General features: G+C 41.0%; 1 protein-coding gene and 1 non-coding gene across 9 annotated transcripts in view; one reads left to right on the top strand and one right to left on the bottom strand.

Moving 5' to 3' along the window:
• Positions 1-1,575: 1,575 nt before the first annotated feature.
• On the bottom strand, positions 1,576-1,661 carry TRNAY-GUA. Its single transcript is given in 2 exon segments — positions 1,576-1,611; positions 1,625-1,661. It is a non-coding gene; the product is annotated as a tRNA-Tyr (tRNA).
• A 725-nt stretch (positions 1,662-2,386) lies between these two features.
• Positions 2,387-19,697, top strand: part of THEM6 (thioesterase superfamily member 6) — an 838,692-nt gene continuing 821,381 nt past the window's right edge. For all 8 annotated transcript variants that reach the window (XR_006364262.1, XR_006364263.1, XR_006364264.1 and 5 more), the window contains exon 1: positions 2,387-2,939. The gene's annotated coding sequence lies outside the window, so the exon portion shown is untranslated. The remainder of the gene's footprint in view (positions 2,940-19,697) is intronic.

Raw genomic sequence — 19,697 nt, forward strand, 5'->3', positions numbered from 1 at the left:
CACAGTGTATAGCATTGTGTCAGCCCACTGGCCTGTTACCATTGAAAAGTACAAACTAGTCACTGTTCGTGGTCGTGGATACTGCCACTTCCAAAAAAAGTAATTTGGGGGCATTTATGTACTGACTGCATACTTTTGTCAAAAGAAGGGATTTTTTTTCATAGTCTTTGGTGTATGTTTGAAGCTAAATAACGTTGGGAAAACAAAACACTATTATGGTTGCGGTGTCCTTTACTTTGAACTCAAGAAGGGTCTTTCATTTATGAAGCCAGATCTGCTTAACAAATATTTTGTGGTATAGTATGTAAGGAGTGAGAATACAGGTTAGACTGGATCCACCAGTATGAGCAGTTACTGCTTCAGCTCGGTGTGTGTGTGTGTGTGTGTGTGTGTGTGTGTGTGTGTGTGTGTGTGTGTGTGTGTGTGTGTGTGTGTCACACAGTGGGTGTGACATAGAGAGAGTGGAAAGCATAGCTCTCAACCTCTTGGCACAAAAAATGTGGTCAAACCAAAGGTAATGGGAGGGGCAAAGCCCCAAACATATGGACAAATTTTAAATATTGCTCTTAATAAACGTAGAAAGTTGCTAGAATAAGATCTTGTATCACCATTCATTTTCTGAAGGATAAAGTCTGAAAATCAAATGGGCGGAATAGGGGGTGGAATGGGCGGGGCGGGGTTACTTGTGATGTGAGGGGTGTGGCTTTACTCTGGTTTTAGCCACGACGAAAGGTGGCAACCCTACCTACAGAGTGCTTAGAGGTGACATGTCTGGCATACAAAGCATCCTCCAGCATAATACAGATGGACCTACTGAACATCAGCAAGTCAAATGGCATCAGAAATACTCAGTCCAGGTATCTAAACTGAATGCTGTGGAGAGATGGATATATATCACAGAGGCTACCACTGTTCCAGAACAGACTATCCATAAAAATAAAGCAAAGCTCATCCATCCATATTCAAATGCAACTTGGATCTAAGGATGGATAATAGAAAATGTACTCCAGGATTTCCCCTCATGCCACTAATGGATAGAGGCAGTTCCAAAATGCTGCATCCCTTACATGGCCCCCTCAAATTATCTATTGTATGATCACAGTTGTTCTCACTAGGGCTAATATACAATTATCAGCCATAGGGATAGCTAAGACCAATCAGAAAATGTTAATTCAAGCACCAAAAGGGAACTAAAATGTCCTCCAAGTGAACCTATGTTGTGTTAGCAAATAGTTATAAAAATATTACCCTTTTTAGTTCACTAAGTGCCCCTGTCACCCCCCCCCCCATCTTTAACAGCTTCCTGCGCCTTTGCCTGGAAAGTCTGACTGGGTACAAGCCCATTTTTGAGGAGGCCTGGGAAGAAAAGTTCCAAATTATTACAAAACAGTTTAAGAAAAAAATAAAACGTCTGCAGTTTAAAGTACTACAAAATAATTGATTAAGTTATACGACAATCATGTAATAGTTAGAGAAATTAAAGATAAATTAATGTAATACAAACAGGAACTGCAATATGAAATGAAGGAAAACAGGCATTTAGAAAAGGCCTTTTTAAAATAAAAAAAAATTGTCTCCTTCGAGCCGGATTTGAACCAGCGACCTAAGGATTACTAATTTTCCACTACAGTCCTCCGCTCTACCAACTGAGCTATCGAAGGGACGTTGACAACAGTGTTTCTGTATATGTATATAAAGTGTGTATCACGTGATCGACATATTAGTAAAATGATAGCATTGAAAGCATAGTTAATTGTTTTACTTTTTATCTGTAATACGTTGGAAATACTGCTATATATCACTGGACACTAAAGTACTGAATTTACTACTTTTAAAGTAAAAAAAAACTGACACGGATAGCTACGTTAGGTAAAATAGGATCTCAAATCTCGAGCTACTTTAAAACAATCGCGACAAGTCTAGAGCCCATCTCTGTTCTCGTGCGTGAGAATGTTGTAGTCTGACAGATTTGAACGTTAATGTAGTTAGTATAACTTCATAATGGTGGGGGCAGCAAAATTCAAATACTTAAAATATAATTTGGGTTGTCCGTTTATCAGTTATTTCAAACGATTTCAATTTTGACATACGTCTCAAACTTCTTTTACCCCAAAATAAGGAAAGAGGTTCTGGGCAAGCCTGCATTTTTTTAAACAATAGAAACTCTAATGTGGGACATTTATTGAAGAACTGCAATCTGCAGTAGTCTACAGAAAAATCAAAACATTTACAAGGGACCAGGGGAAAAATCAAAACATTTACAAGGGACCAGGGGAAAATAGAGTCAAAAATCAGTTCTGCAAACTACGGGTTAGCCGTACTACCGTGATGAGGGGTTTGCTACTGTGAGCATTGGGTGGGGGTGGGAACGTATTTCATGCGTCATTAAACTGGGGTGAGTGAAGGGCTGGGGCCAGCAGACTTCTTTATAGTGTCAGGAACTCCATAATTATATAACGTACAGATAAACAAACCACATCTGTAGCAAGAAGCGTTAACCTCAGTCATCCACATGCCTCATCACATCCAGCAGCACTTTACTGTAATGGGGGCGTACCTCTCAGTCTCTTATCGCAACAAAAAAGTCTTGACAACGGCGAAAGTGGGAACAGTTTTTAAATATTGATTTATACATTTAGAAAGTTGCTAGATCAATACATTTTGTTTTGGCATGCATTTTCAGAAGGATATGACGTGTGAAACCCAAACGGCTATTGTTTAGTGACTTCAATTCTCAACGATTATCCAGAAAAACACAAAATTAGCGAGGAAGGGACCCAAAATATGAGGCAAAAATCTTGACATTCTGCGGAAATCTGGACATTTGAGGTTTGAACAGCGACAGTTGATAATTATGGCCATTGTGCAAAGAAGGGCAAGGATGCCCCAGATTTTGATTACAATTTTAGCTTTGTCCCTTTTAATACATTTTACAACTGGTGAGTTTTACACTTTATACATAATAACAATAACTGGAGTTATATGCTTCTTACATTAATGTTTATATTAATACACATGTCAAAGTCTCAAGTTAATAGTACTAATACTTTAAAAGTGTCCCTGATTGTCAAGGATTATTTCTGGATTTGCCCCTGATTCTCTTGAGATTTGTTTGTCCCTGATGAGTTCAGAGCTATAAAGGGCGTACTCAAAATGCCATTGCAGAATTATAATGTGGCAAGAGGTTGGTAACTACACAGCTACTGGTGCAGGCTGCAGCCACTGGGTGGTACTGGGTTTTGTTGAAAGCTTTGTAACCTTTGGTAGTGATTCATAGGCTCCTAGGAGATTACTAGGTTATTGACCCGGAGGACATTTTAAGCCTAGTTCTTTTATCCTAATGTAATACCTAAGAAATGCTAGTCAATACTCACGATTGCATTTAGTGATGACTGCCCATGTCCAGGAGGATTGTGGGCTCTATCCCTGATAAGAATTTACAGTGGCCCATCCACTCATCCAGGTTTCTGTTGAACAGTGTCATAGAGGTGCTGTGTTTCATATGAATTGGTAACCTGTTCCAAAGAGGTGACAGTTGCTGGTGGATAAATCTGACCCTCCAGCATGTCCTATTTAAGTCGTAGACCATATTTAGGTCCCTGGAACGGGTAGCTGTAGTTCTATTTGATTTACGGATATGCAGCAAGTTCATTAGGTTTGGATCTTGCATTGCTGTGTAGGCCAGGCATAAGTCTTCCCTAAGAAATCTATATGGTGTGGAATATAGTGACAGGGAAGTTACTCTGTCTGTGTATGGCACATGCTGGAGCCCCTTAATCTTCTTTGTTAGAAACCTCTGAGGTCTCTCTGTTTGCTGTTGGTGTTTAGTACGGTACTTGCCAAATGGGCTGTTAAACTCAATTATAGGCCGGATAAGTGCCAAGTATAGGCGGGGTTATAACATCTTCTGCTCTCGAGGCGATGCCTTTACTAATCAAGTGTGCTATGTAGAACGTTTTTCTTACAACAGTAGACACATCGTGGTCGAAGTTAAGGCCGCAGTCAGCATGTGATCCCAGGTCCCTTACCACTTCATGGGTACTTTGGATATTGTTGTTGATTTGGTGGTGTGAGGGACATTGTTTGTGCCAAAGGAAATGATGATGCATTTCTTTGCATTCAGTTTGAGACCGTGACTAATGCACCAGTTGTTGTTCTGTGTGAGACCCTCCTGGAGTGTACTGACATAATTTGGGGATTCACTGATTGCACCCAGTTTGCAGTCGTAACTTGGTCAGCCACAACCCCTTAGTTTTGATCTGAACTTCTGAGCAGTGTATACCAAACAGTAGGGGGCTCAGCACTGACCCCTGTGGCACCCACTGGTAACAAGTCTACTGATGTGGAGTCACCCAGTTTGATAGTGTGTGTCCGGTTTGTGGGCCAGTTGGCAACCCATCTTACAACAAAGGGGTTTACATTCAATTTGCTCCTTTGCTGGTACTTTTCCATTATCGGGGGCAACACTTTTAATGAGCGCTTTCCATTCCATTCATTGGGACAGTGTTGTCATGGATACAATGACTCTTTGGTAGTAACAGCTGTAATCCTGAAATGTGATTATTATAACTAGCTCCAATTTCAAGCACCCCATTTCTAGCTCAAAAAGTTTAAGCTCTTTCGCCTAATTTTTTTTCAAGACGGGTAGCAATTTACAGTCAACTAACAGTGCCCAGTCCCAGCTTTAGTCACTTTAACTTCAGAAACTCTATATTAATTAAACTCCTGTTATGTTATAGTGTTTTAAAATCCATCATTACCGATATATATAACACGTCTCTGGTTTGAAAAAAACATTATTTCTATTATTTATGTATTTATTTTTCTTTTTTGAAGGGGATCTGAGTCTGCCTCAGCTGTGGAAGTAAGAAATTGAGAGCTACGTCATTTAGCAGATAATTGGACAGAGCAAAATAGCGTATACATACATCTGATTATCATTCAAACACATTTTAAAGAGCACCTGTACAAGACAGAATCCAGAACAAGGAAAACTGCCCACGATTATTTAGTACATTAAATGTTGTGTAACCACGGGTCAAGATTATTGTGCTATACTGCTGCTGAAGTTATGTTAACGCTTAATAACCCCAACAGGGTAACGGTAGATAGTAGCGCATGATGAGGTAAGTGTCAGTATGAGGTGTGACAGTCCAAGAAAGTGTTGCCCCAGTGTGCAATAGACTCTTTCAGTGTGGAAGTTTGAGGAACGTCATTCTTGGTCATGAGGTACACTTCAGAGATATGAGAATATGTACACACATTAAAATAAATGCAAGGTAACTAAGGTTGCTACCTTTTTAAATGGGCAAAGTGGGACATTTTTGTATGAACACGAGATTTTATAGGACAAACCATAACCGCACCTATTGCAAAGGTCTGAATGTTTTTGCCAAAATAAAAGCTTATTCTTATTGGACTTGATTTGCTTATACTCTTTTAGATAACATTTATGTGTTTCAGATACAAAATAATATTCTGTTCAGTTTTAGAAATTGAAATTGAAAAAGGGGTCATTTACATAGTAACGGCAACACTTTCTAAGTAGTAGCTGCATTCATAGCTAAAATGTAGGCGCATCACGTGTTGTCCAGATAATGGAAAAGTACCAATTTGCTAAATTTATTGGTAATGCCTGAATGTGGGATTGTGTCAAAAGCCTTTGTCAGGTCAAGGTATGCTGTGTGCACAGATTTGCCCTTGTCATTGACCTTGGTCACATTTTCAAAGAAGTCCACCAGATTTAATGGGCTGGATCTGCTCTTCACAAAGCCGAACTGGGTAGGATCCTGAGTTTGGAGGTCACCTATGTCTTTATTTATGAGGTCCATAATGATACGTTGCATGGCCTTACAGATGAGACTGGTTAGGCTTATGGGTCTGCAATTCCCCAGTTCTGTTGCTCGGCCACCCTTGTGGAGGGGAATAACTGCTGCTCTTCTCCATTCCCCAGGAACAAAGCCTGTGGGTAGGCTATGTTTGAAAACAGTACTTGGTGGTGATGCTTGTTCATGTTTTAGCCTGTTTAGAAGAGAGCCTGGAATGTTGTGTGGTCCCATAGAGGCTATGTTTTTTGCCTTGGACAAGGCTTTGAGGACCTTGGGGGGGGGGTTAAGGGAGAGTTTGTTGTAAGTTAGAAGGGAATTAAGGGAGTGAAATTTTCATCAAACCTATCCACTAGCAGGTTTGCTGTCCCTGTGGGGTCAGCGTGTATGATACCATTGGCCACCACTTCAAGACATGCTTGTGTCCTACCCTCTAGGTTACATACATAGATGTAAAAGGCTTTATGGTTATCCTTGGCTGTACTTGTTAAACTACTCTCAAAGGAACCCTTGGAGGATTTGACAAGTTATCTTATTTGCCTGTTGAGGCTGAGGACGGTGCTTTTCCATTGTTGGGGCCTTGCCTTTCTTTTCTTGGACAGCAACTTTTTCCATTTATTGCAAAGTTTGTTGATGCCAGATGTTCACCATGGAAGCTTGTTTTTAACTGGAGCTCTGGCTTTGATTCTTTCTGGTACTGCCTAGTTTATACATTTATGCAAGTGATTCTACAGGGCTTTAGTGTAAGCTTCATTGTAGTTACCACTTCTAGCTTGGGGTGGGGCATGGAATGCATTTATATCTTCACTTAGAAGGGTATAGTTTGTCTTGGTGAAATTTTGTTGTCTGATTTCACCCTTTATGAGTTCTGGTGTTAGTGCCAGCTCAAAGGTGACTGATCTGTGGTCAGTTTTAACTAATGAGTGTCCTACAGTTGTGGCAGTACATCTTTTTGACATGTTGGTGAGGACCAGATCCAGAATGTTTGTTCCCCTTGTCGGGGTATGGACAATTTGTTCCAGGGCATTAAAATTAACAAAGTCAAGGAACTTTTTCACTAGTGAGTTAGAGCTAGTATAGGTTTCCCGTTTGATGGTGGGATAATTGAAATCCCCCATAACCAGTTTGTTTGGTAAAATTTGGATTGTCTCCAGTTTTGTCAAGTAGGCATCATGGGTGTCAGGAGCCATATAGGGGGATCTATAACTGGCTATGACATAGATAGGGGTCTTACCCACTGTAACCTGGACCTGGAGTAACTCCATGGAGTTTTCCAGTCTAACTAGACGGGAGGTGAATTTAACTCTAATATAGATTGAAACACTGTCTCCTTTGGTTTTCACATGTTCATTTTGTAGACTAAAAGTGTGGAAGGCATTGTAGCCCTGCAAGGCTGGGGTACTGTCTGTGGTCTTGAACCAGGTTTCTGTGACTGCACAGATATCTACATCTTCTAGTGATAGAAGTGCTTCAAGGGAGTACAGGTTTTGGTTTAAGCTCCTAGCATTTAGCAGCATGACCCTTATTTTGTTCTGATTGGTTAATTTCATGTCACTAATGTTGTTTTCCAGACCTTGCCTAAAAGGCATTATGGGGGAGGCAAGAGCCTTTACCAGCAGCCAAAATCTTAGAGGTGCCCATTGCAAATCCTCTCTGGCAAAGCTGTGAGGTTTGTCGACTATGGCTTCCCAGGTGAAAGGAACTGGATCTCCTTTGAATGACACACAAAATTGAGCCAGTTATTGAAATCAATTATTTTTTGTTTATACTGTGGCATCATTCTAGGTGAGGGCAGTATGCTGCTCAAGGGTAGGGACATACCTGCCTGGGACACAAAAGCACAGAGCTCAAACATGTTTCTCTTCATATAGTCCAGTGAGGTACATCTCAGGTCATTCGCACCAACATCAACTATGACAGAGTCATAACAGTAATTGTTTGCTGAGAGACCTGAGTGCATGCGTGATTTGATGAATCTTGGCACCGGACAGGCAGCTGACCTTGACTTTCTCCTTGTGCACTCTGGTGAGTGGAACATCCGTGTGTGTGTCACTATCGAGTCTCCGATGACTAGAAAATTTGTTTTTTGAGTGTTGCATCTTACTGGCTTGGTGAGTGAGACATTGGTGTTGCTATGTGTCATGGGTGCTGTGGGGACTCTGTTAGTTGTAGCAGTCTTGTGCTTCGGAGGTCTCTGGTGTTTCGGTAAGCTTTTTGAGAGAAGCTCCTCTTATGTGGATTTACATGTAGGGTTGCCACCTATCCATTTTTTTTTTCTGGACTATCCAAAAATCAAACCGTTTGTCTAGTAGTGCAGAAAACACTGTTAAATTGGCAGATTTACTGTGCTTTTTTACAGAAAAGCATAGTAAATCGGCAAAAAGTAGGTATCAGGAATGGAAAAAAAAGGCGTTCCACATCAGTTAATGTCACAACGACATCACAAAATAGGCGGAACATGGACGGGACAGGGGGCAGAAATGGGTGGGGTTACAGGTGATGTGAGGAGTGTGGCCTTGGTCCAGTTTTAGCCACAACTAAAGGTGGCAACCCTGTTTAGTTGTTTGATGCATACTATGTGTATGAGTAGTGGTACTATGAGCATATGTAGTGGTGGGTGAGTTGGCAGCCTTCTCCATGTTACTGCTTTGAGTGAGAGAGAGCATAGCTTATAGATTCTTGGTGTAAATACATCTCTCGCACTCTGTACTAAAGTGTGTTATTAGTAGAGGGTTGTCTATGTACTTGAGGCAATTGGTATACTGCCTCAAGATACCTAAGTTAACAAGGTTGGTGGAGAAACAAAGGTAGTCCAACTGTCCATAATGCTCGGTTTAAAACTGTTGTTACTAGAGGTGGCTATTCAGAATCAGTCATGGAGGATCTCAGTGGATTAATATATCTGCCTTGGTTTTAGTGAAAATTTGTTGAATTTATCTGTCTGGCTTTGTTGCACAAATGCAGGGCCTAAATACCAGAAGCTAAGAACTTGAAAAAAAAATTTAGAAAGATTCAAAAGGAGAAATAAGGATGCTTATTCCAAGCCCTAGACTGTCCTCTCTTTACCAGACAGGTCCCAATCAACACAATTCTCTCACAAAGGTGCAGATAGGCCTTTTTCAATCCAAGATGGCCTGGAAAATGTGCTCAGAACAAACCACTACAAAACAGTTCCAGAAGCAGCAAGCCTGTATCTGGACTACGCTACAGCTACTAGCTACCCTAGTTTCAGTGGGAAAACACTAGACAAAGTTTAAAACAGCAGAAAAATAGCAGCGAGAAACTAAAAAAAAAATTTAAAACAGCAGAAAATCAGCAAGGAGACACTAATCCCGGGTCTGCTGTTTGCATGCAATTCATTTAACAGATGTCCTTATGAATATCTTTAATGTCTGTCTGAGTCAGGAAATAATTTCCAAATGCTTTAAAAACATGACAGTAGTACCACTAACAAAGAAGTCACTACCATCATGCATTAATGACTGCCACCCTGTAGCTCTAACCTCCATTGTGATGAAAAGCCTTGAGAGGCTGGTCAAACATGCAATAACATCTAAGCTACCTGCAGATCTTGACCTGCTGCAGTTTGCTTACTGAGCAAACTGCTCTACTGCGGATGCTATAGCACTGACACTTCACTTCTGGCTGGACCAAATAGAAAGTAAAAACTAGCTATATGAGGTTACTATTCATTGACTTCAGCTCTTCTTTTAATAAAGTCAACCCTATACAGCTAGTAAGGAAGCTGCTTCAACTAGTCATCAGCATGCCACTTTGTAATTGGATTCTGAGCTTTCTCACAGACAGACCTCTGAAAGTGTGCATAGGAAATAGCTCCTCGGATAACAAGGTTTCTCTTGAAGAGTGTTAGCGAGGGGCTCTGCCTAATGTAGATTGGAATCTTGTTCCAGAGCATATGATGTCTCTGGGATAGGAATCTATCCCTCCAGCACGTCCTATTTATTGTTGTGGTGAGGTTTAGATCCCTAGAGCATGTGGCTCGAGGGGATATGGTGTTCTTTAAGTGGAGCATGTCCATCAATTCTGGGTTGGACATGGCCTTGTATGTCAGGCAGAGATCACCTCTGAGTAGGCGGTATGCAACCGAGTACAGCTGGAGTTTCTTCTGTCGAGCTGCATAGGGCATCTGTTTTAGGCCAGTGATCCTCTTGGTGAGGTACTTCTGTGGTCTTTCCAGCTGTTGCAGGTGCCTTGTAAATACATCCCAAATGGGGCATTGTACTCTATGATGGGTCTGATGAGTGATTCGTAGAGGGGCACAATGACCTCTTTTGATCTGGATGCAAACCCTTTTGTGATTAGGTGGGCCACATAGAAGGATTTTCTAACCACTTTGGCAATGTGATTATCAAAGGAGAGATTACTACCTACTTGGGTCCCTGGATCCCTTATTATGTCTTCTGTATTTAGGGGGCTACCACCTATGTGGTAGTTTGTGGGTACTTTGTTTTTGCCAAAGGGGATGACTATGCATTTTTTGGCATTTAGCTTGAGGCCATGGTTCTGACACCAGGTATCTGTCTCAGTGAGACCCTTTTGGAGGATGTCTGTGTCAGCCGGAGAGTCAGTTATAGACCCTAGTTTGCAGTCGTCTGTGAACATGGTCAGCCATAGTCCTGCTGTGCTTGCCTGTACTTCTGAGAAGTATATGCCGAACAGGAGGGGGTCATAGGACTGAGCCCTGGGGAACGCTGCTTGTAACCGGTTTAGAGTCAGACCTAGCTCCCGCAACTCTTACTATGTGGATTCTGTCCGTGAGCCAGCTGGCAACCCATCTCGTGACGTAGGGATTTATGTTCAGGCTGGTGAACTTGTCCATAATACCAGAATGGGGAATGGTGTCGAAGGCCTTTGTGAGGTCTAGGTAGGCTGTGTGGACCACCTTTTCCTCGTCTATAGCCTTGGTAACTGTCTCAAAGAAGTCCACCAGGTTTAGGAGGCATGATCTGCCCTTAACAAAGCTGAACTGGGTAGGGTCCAGTGTTTGCAGGTTCCCAATGTCTCTGTTAATGAGATCCATGATGATGTGCTCCATAGCCATGCAGGCCAAGCTAGTCAGGCTTATAGGGCGACATTTCTCAGGGTCTGTTGTGGCTCCAACTTTGTGGAGCAGAATAACTTTTGCTGTGCGCCACTCTATGGGCACGTAGCCTGTGGAGAGGCTCAGTTTGAACAGTGTGTTTAGGTGAGGGGTTAGTTCATCTTTGAGCTCATGTAGGGCGCAGCCAGGGACATCGTCCGGTCCCATTGATGTTGTGTTTTTGGCTTTGGAGAGGGCTCTTTTAACCTGAGTGTCTGTTATTTCAAGGGCACTACATTCTTCTGGTATGGTTATGGGCCCTTTTGGGGGTGAGAGGGGGTGAAGTTTGCACTGAACCTCTCTGTCAGGATGTTGGCGATATCGATTGGTTCAGTGTATTTTGTGCCATTCTGCACTAACTCCAAGCAGATCTGAAAATTGCCACTTAGATTCTTGACATAGCTAAAGAATGCCTTGTGGTTATCTTTGGAGTCCTTGGTAATTTTTCTTTCGAAGCTAGCCGTGGATGATTTTATGAGGGATCATAGTTTCTTGCTGATACTGATCAGGGATGTCTTCCCTTCTTGGGATTTTACTCTTTTCTGTACTAGTTTCCTCCTTCTATTGTATAGCTTGTTTATGGCAGGGGCCCACCGGACTGGTTTCCTTTTCTTGGAGGAGTGAGTCTTGGTTTTGCTTGGGATAGCACAATCCATGCATTCTTGTAGTTGCCCGTAGAGTGCATTAATAAAGGATTTTGCAGCTTGTTATTCTTTAGCATGGGGGCTTTGAAACTTTCCACCTCAGTCTTAAGTAACGTGAACTTTGCTTTTGAGAAGTTTTTCACTGTGGTTTCTTTGACCGGGGGTGGGTCAGAATGTGGATATCCAGAGTGATTAGTTTATCATCAGATCTAACCAGCGAGGGGTTGACCTCCGCTGTGGAACACCGGTCGCCCATGTTGGTGATGACCAGGTCCAATATGTTGTCACCTCTGGTGGAGATGTTGACCAGTTCATCCAGGGCATTTGAGTTTATAAATTCTAGGAAAGGGCAAGGGAGTTAGCACTTGAGTAGCTCTCCCAGTTAATGTTTGGGTAATTGAAATCACCCAATATCAGGGTGTTTGTTAGGACTTTTATGTTTCTCAGTGTTTCCAGAAATGCGTAATGGGGGTACTGGGACATGGTGGGTGATCTGTAGCAAGCTACAATTTAAATTGCAGTTTTGCCCATTGTTAGTTGCACATGGATGATATCTGAAGCATCGTGCTGTGCCACTAACCTGGAGGTGTGGGTATCCTTGATGAATATGGATACACCCCCGCCTTTTGTATTTCAGTCTGGGTTTTGTGGCCAAAATGTATGGTATGAGTTGTAGCCTGGTAGTGCTGGGGTGCTCTCTGGAGCCTTAAACCAGGTTTCTGTTACTGCACATATATCGATTTTCTCCATACTGAGGAGTGCCTCGAGTGCGTGCATTTTGAGGTTTTGACTTCTGGCATTGAGTAGCATTACCCTCAGTTTTTTGTTACTTGTGCTATTTACGGCTGTGGGTTTGTCTTTTGAGCCTTGCCTAAAAAATGTACTATGGGGGTGGCAAGAGCCTTAGCCAGTATTCGAAAGCCGAACGGTGACAGGCACAAGCCATCTCTAGTGAAGCAGCGTGGCTTGTCGAGCTCTTAGCCAGTTTTTGAAATTGATCATTTTTTCTTTATACCATGGTATAATTCTTGGGGAGGGCAGGATGCTACTCAGGGTCAGGGTCATACCGGCCTGGGCTATGTGATCAGAGAGCTTTTCCATGTCTTTTTTCATGTAATCGAGGGAGGTACGGCTCAGGTCATTCACACCAAAATGGACAATGACAAGAGTCGTATTTGTACCTGTTCTGGAGTGACCTGAGTGCTTGTGTTATGTGGCGGATCCTGGCACCCGACAGGCAGCTAACAGTGACCTTCTCCATGTTCAGTCTAGTGAGTGGGACGTCAGTGTGCCTGACTATAGAGTCATCTATTACCAGTGTTTTGGGTATGTTATTTTGCCTTAAGGGCTGTGATTGCGTGGCACACTGGTTTTGTGAAGTATGTGTTTCATGGTTTGTGTTGGGGGGTGGAGGTTGCTTGGATGTCTGCTTTGGAGGTCTCTGTTGTTTTTGCAGATTTTTACTTAGAGCCTCTGAGTATGTTTTTGTGTATTTATGTGTGTTTTTTGCAGGTGATGGTTTCATAGGTCAGTGTGAGACTGGTGGTGTGATGCAAGTAATTCCCTTCTCCTCTTGACTGTCTGGTCCAGTCCTGGGATGAGAGAGCTTAGCCTCCAGTTTGGCTGTATAATTGCATCTCTCACATGTATTAGTGTTTGGTGGTAGGAGGAGAGGGTTGTCTGTGTACATGAGGCAGTTGTGACATTGCCTCAAAATGCCCAGATTCACCAGTTGGACCGGAGAGTACACCTGAAACTGCCGCTTGGACATGCCTTGATTGGTACAGTGAACTGTTTTACTAATTGGCTGGTAAGGTCGATTAGAGAGCCTTGTCCTTCTCTACAGTATAGGGGGGGTCTAGTGCTAAGGTTTATTAGTGCCTGCTATGAGTTTTGAGCAAGTGCCGGTCTGAGAAGTGAATGGTTTGAGTGTTTAAGTTGAAAGTTTGTCTAGTTCCAAGGGAAAAATTGAAGAGTAGACTTTGTGGAGCCGGGAATAGTTATACCCTAGCTAACCAACACTGCCCGGCATGCAAAACTATGCTAATGCAGGTTTTATAGCAGGGAAATGAAAGAGATAGAAATTAGCCATACATATCATTTGGCTAGAGCTTCCATAGCATAAAATGCAGAACTATGGCATTCAGAGATAGGCCGTCAGACTGTTGAACTTTTGCAACAATCACGCTCCATGCTGACCATCTGGGCCATTAGTTCAGTATGGAAGACCGTCTCAAGTTATGCAATAGCTTGACTGCCTGTCTCAATCCAATATTAGTGCAGTTCTCAGTGAGGCGAGCCAATTCATTGGTCATCAGGGTAGTAGTAAGGCCAGAAAAATGCCACATTATAGTGCAATATCTAATGCTAGTCTGTAACTCAATCAAAGTGCAATACTCATGAAGGTCTCATTCTGAGCAACACTCAATGTAAGTCTTTCATGCATGGTCTTACCTCAGAAATGTGCAATACTCAAGCAAGCAAAGAGATAGCTGTATAATAAATGTTAATCTTAAGTTAATTTATGTGAAATATTAGGATTATCTAGCTAGAACATTATGGTATATAGTAAGTAATTATATATGTATTAATGACTTGTTATATAAGTCCATGTGATATTTGTACATTTGAGACAGGAGATATGGAATTTTGTTCAGCTTTTGCACTTGATTCTGAATGACAATAAAGTTCACTTTGACTTTTTTGCTTAAAATAATAGGTTTTGCATTAGTATGCAATTTCTGAAGTATATGAAGTCTGAATCATATATGTCAGTCATTATTTAGTGATGTCAGTCTTCAGTCATTTGTCAGAAAAACACAAGTTTTATTAGGAACAGACCAAAAATATGAGATGAAATCTGGACATTCCGTGAAAATTTGGGTAGTTGAGAGGCATGGCTCAGTCAGAGGCATACCTCTCAAATGTACAGATTTCCACAGAATGCCAAGATTTTTGCCTAATATTTTTAGTCTGTTTCCATATAATTGTGGTTTTCTGGCAAACCATTGGCAAATCATTGAGGGTTAAAGTCAGATAATAATAACAGACATTTTAGTTTCAGACTCCATATCCTTCAGAAAAATCATGCAAATGCAAAACCTGTTGTTCTGTTAGCTTTCTAAGTTTATAAGAGCAATATTTAAAAAGTGTCCCTATTTTGGGGCCTTTGTTCCCCTATTATTCATGGCTTTGTCCAAATTTCTTGCTCTAAGAAGTTGAGAGGCTTGATCACAAGTGCTTATTATTTCTGTGCGTTACTTTGCTGCTACTTTTGGATGACGTGCCTGCAGACATCTGAACAAGGGGCTTTTTTCTAAGCAGGTCTTTTGCAATCCCCTACCCCCACCTCAACACCCAGACACACTCACAGCACATGCGTACTACCTTTTGCTCTACAGTTTTTTTAAGTTTTCTAGGCAGGTGTACAAAGCCTTAATTTTCAGTTTTTATTTAAAGCACTTCTATTCAATAAGGAATTCCAGCTATGGACTAAAATTATAATTACTATAAAATTAAAACAACCAATATAGTGTAAGCATAGAGTTTAATTTGTTTTCAGTGAATTATACATCATTCTGTATTATACTCTGAAAAAACGGCACGCTGCCTTGGCCAACCGTTGTTTGGAAACCGTTATACTAATGGAAGGGAAAAGGGTCGCGCGACCTTTTTTTTTCCAATAGTATAACTTTTTTTTTAACTCGTGTCGTCTCGCTTAATGGGTTTTACATTAACATATACAGAGACAGACAATAAAAAAAGCACTCAGCTGTTTTTTATTGCTTTTGTCTCGCCATGTTAATGTTAAACCCATTTTACATAACGACAGTGTAAAAAGCAAACGGAGAAAAGCAAGATCTTTTTTTTTTTTTTTATATTAAATGAGTGTTAATGAATAGCGAGTTTTTTTAAAATAAGCAACGGCAACGGAGATGTCCATTTTTTAACTGTCCTGTCCATGTTAAACATTTAACATAGCTTAAACACTAAAAAGCGTCATATACTATATCATATGGTCAATAAATGGTGTGTACACGGTTGGGTTTGTTATCTTCTCCGGCCAAACCACGCCAACCAAACGTGGTGGAGTAATTACCCACTCCCAGGCGTGGGTTATTGCTATATTATTCAGCTTACAAGGAGGACACTATTGTTAATGTGACAGGATAGTATACCTAATTCTGAACAACATGTTCTGTACCCCTTACAGTTCTAAAAGGCATGTTGTGGTAATCCAGGGAGATCGCACTTTCTGCCTCACTTACCTTATCATGCAACTCCACAGCATTGGATGAATGGATGGTTGGACAAATAGAAACATTAGGACTGCAGAAGAGCTGCAGCTACATACTCTGCATGCAGCTGGCACTTGGCATACATGCAAATAAGCTACAAGGCAAGAATAAGACTGTAATGCAATTTGAAGAGAGCCAAGTGTCAGACAGCAGCTATATGTAAAATTAGATTTGCAGTGCTGTTATACTTCTGTTATACAAGTGTACTGCAGTGCTGCAGAACAGCCTGTGAACCCAGCTACCCCATAACACACACACACACACACACACACACACACACACACACACACACACACACACACACACACACACACACACACACAAATTTTATCATGCATCTCACTGTAAACTGCCAGCATTATAACACCACAGCACTCCAAAACTGTATCAAAAGGCACCTGTAGATATGAACATGCACACATAGTACACAAAACAGTTGATATCCTATATCGTGTAGTTGATGCTGCTGTAAATGCATATCCACATCATAGTCTTTTCTAAGGACATTGGTGGGATGTGTCACGGTGTGGCAAGATACTGTATTCTGTGACATCGATGTGATGCAAATGAGCATTAGTGTGGAAGACTGCTAATTACAATTTAGTTATTTATTTGCTTTTGTATACATGAAGAGTCCAGGTGGGATCAATGCCCATTTTCAGTGGAAGCCCTGGGAGAAAAGATCTAAAAAATAGTACATGTACAATAAAACAAAGTTTAAACAATGTCTAAAGAATTATGTGCAAAATACCAAAATTCACTAAAACTGAATAAATAGGAAATATCACACAAAGTTGTAAAGTGTAGTAAGTTCAGTGAAGTCACATTGGTGCATTTTACAGAACATCATTGAAGCAAGAAATGATGACTATAAATGTAATAGCATCACTAAGCAGTAGAGAGTACCAGCACATGGTAGCTAAAGTGATGTGATGTGCATCTATAATCATGCTGATTTGCAAGCCAATAAAAGAACAGAAGCGCCTGTGTTTCCCCTGAGAGGAAGCAAAGCACAAAGAGCAAGTTGGGAAGAAATGGTTTAGTAGGTAAGATGAGGAAATCATTAGTATTTGGGTATTCTTAATGTGAAATGTAAGACATTTGCAAATTCTAGTATGTTTTAGATATAGTCTGAGGTTAATCTTAAAAGTGCGAAGATTTTTTTATTTGTCTGATGATGAAGGGAATTCTGTTTTATAGTTTAGTTGTGCTTGTGCTATAAAAACAAACAGCAACAGTGCACACTGAGCACTCTTTCAACAGCTGGACTTGACTGGAACAATGTGCAGAGAGCGTTCGCATTACTGTACATTGTGATACACTGCCAAAGGTTGAACAGTGCAGCTCAGCTGTGTACTTAGTACATACAATTCTAACATCTTACAAAAAAGTCCTCATGAAGTCATGTTGTAATGATGCAGTGCAGCTTGGTAACAAGACATTTTGATTTTAATTTTTTGACTGGGTAAGTCACCTTATCTGTCTAAGACCCATTTTAACCATTATCCAGGACATTATGCTGCATTATTTACCAAAAGAAATAGCTTTATGTTAGCTGGAGATATTTGCAGACAGGTCAACTCATGCCAAGACACTGAGCACAGATGCCTTCTCCCCATGAAGCAGTTGAACATTTTGTACGTGCAGTGTTTTTCCTTCATCAGATGTCTCCTGTATCTTTTAGTAGCAGTGATGTCCTATATGCATAGCTGTGCACCCTGTAAAATGACAGTTCCCAATTCTTGGGCTTCAGCTATGCCCTCTACATGTGTGATTGCAGAGTTGGGCAAACTATGCCTTATGCACTAGAATGTTTTCCCTTTTGGTTCCTGGATGGTGCCTGCACCTTCACATGTGTTGGTAACCAGATATGCAAGCTATACCCAGCAAACAATTACACCAACACCAAAATGGTTATCTGTCTTATTAATGATTTAACACATGACAATGTGTGGTCTGTGAGAATCTGCAGGGTCATGGGTTTGAAGATTATTTAAATTCATTAATAGACATCATCTCTCACCTGATACCCTGTTTTTGTCTGAGTTGAATGCCACTGTCCCCAAGGTATAAGATCTTTTATAAGGGCTTTCTAGCCATAATCTGAGGATTCTGTGAAAATTCTGTGGTATAGACTTGAGGGAACAGACAGCAGCTCCTGAATGAGTGCAGTTAAGTTGTACCAGATTAAGCTGGTGTTTGGTTTACAGCCTTTTCAAAAGTTGCTCTGGCTAATTGGAATAGAGTGTCATTTCACATAAGAACTGCACATATCCTCTTAATGTTCTAAAAAGGACAATTTATTTGGCACATAGTTGTTTTAGAAATGAAAGTTACAGAACACAATCGCACTATGTATTAGGAATGAAATTAAAACATATTGTCATTGAAAAGCTAAAAAGGGACTTAGCCTTCAGCTGAGTTTGCACTTGTACCTGACATCTCAACTAACTAGATCTATTGCTTCTCTAACCTGTGTGACCCTCCTCTCACTCCGTTATCCCTCCTAAATAGTTGTTCCTTTTTATTGCTCCTCATTCCTTCTTTTTCCCCACTAACTAAGCTCACTCCTCTTACACCACCACTCTTAACTAGCTAATACTCTTTTTCTTCCTACCCTCTCCTATTATTTACTACATCACAGATTCTTAAAATTTACTGTCAGTATTTTATTTCCTTGTGTTTTGATTCTATTCAATTCTGCTGCTTTTGCTGGCTGGATAATTCACTTTCAGTAACATATTTTATTTTCAGTCTTGTGCTTTAAGGAGTGTAATTGAGTCTGTAAATGTACTGGTGTGTTTTATACTAAAACGTAAACTAATTTGTACAGTCGTGGAGCTACTTTCCCTGGGCCTCTGCTGAAAAACAGGCTTTTGCTCAGACATGCTGTCAAGTTTAACAAATGAAAACAGATAAATAAATGAATAGGTGATCCCTACTGTTATCACACTAAATGAGCATCAGTACATCTGTAACTTTGGGCGGGATTCAAAAAGAACCTAGCCATAAGCAGTAAATGCTGTTGAGAAAAGGTCTCTGTAGCTTGTTTGTGAAAAACAGAAATTGTTGTTGTTGTTTGTCTTTCGGCTTTTCCCGGTTAGAGGTCGCCCCAGCGGAACTCCGGTCCGCTAATGATTGGTAGTAGATTTTCACAAACGCCGAGGTGCCAGCTCGACGTCCAACCTTCAACGAAGGCACGCCCATTTACACGTCTTTCGAATGCCCATCCAACCGCAGGGAGGACATGCAGACTCCACACAGAAGGCACTCCCCGCACTCCAGCCGAGAATCGAACAGGAGACCCTCTTGCTGTGAGGCAACAACGCTGTGAAAAACAGAAATTAAGAGACGTTAATTGCAATGAGTTAAGACCTCATTATAAGCTAATTGGCATGTCTGTGAATCACTCAGTGATTACTTCTAGCTCTAAAAAACATTTTGCTGAGGTAATTTCCATTGGTGGCCTATGCGTCTTGTTGGCAGCTGCTAATCGGAGGAAGGGCTCCGAGCTAACTAATCTGTGATATTATAACATTAAGTATCCTTTTTTTTGCTTATTTCCAAGTTATTTATAACACTTGTATTGTCTTCATATACTTTGCTAGCTAGTTGCACTGTGTGTGAGGTATTAACTAGCATTTTCTACAATTGTTAAGCATCTGGTTGGGTTTGTTTGTTCTGATTTCCTGCTAGGAGTGTATCATATAACTTGTTTGCATTTCATTCTCTAGAGTCTCCTTGATCCTTTATCTGTTTAAACATTTCTGCAGTTTTTTCTACCTAAGTAGTGTTGGTAGTGTAGCATTGTCCATATTCAGGCTTGTAA

This window comes from Protopterus annectens, chromosome 3.part1 (assembly GCF_019279795.1).
Source record: "Protopterus annectens isolate FY-2018-M chromosome 3.part1, PAN1.0, whole genome shotgun sequence".
Taxonomy (NCBI): domain Eukaryota; kingdom Metazoa; phylum Chordata; order Ceratodontiformes; family Protopteridae; genus Protopterus; species Protopterus annectens.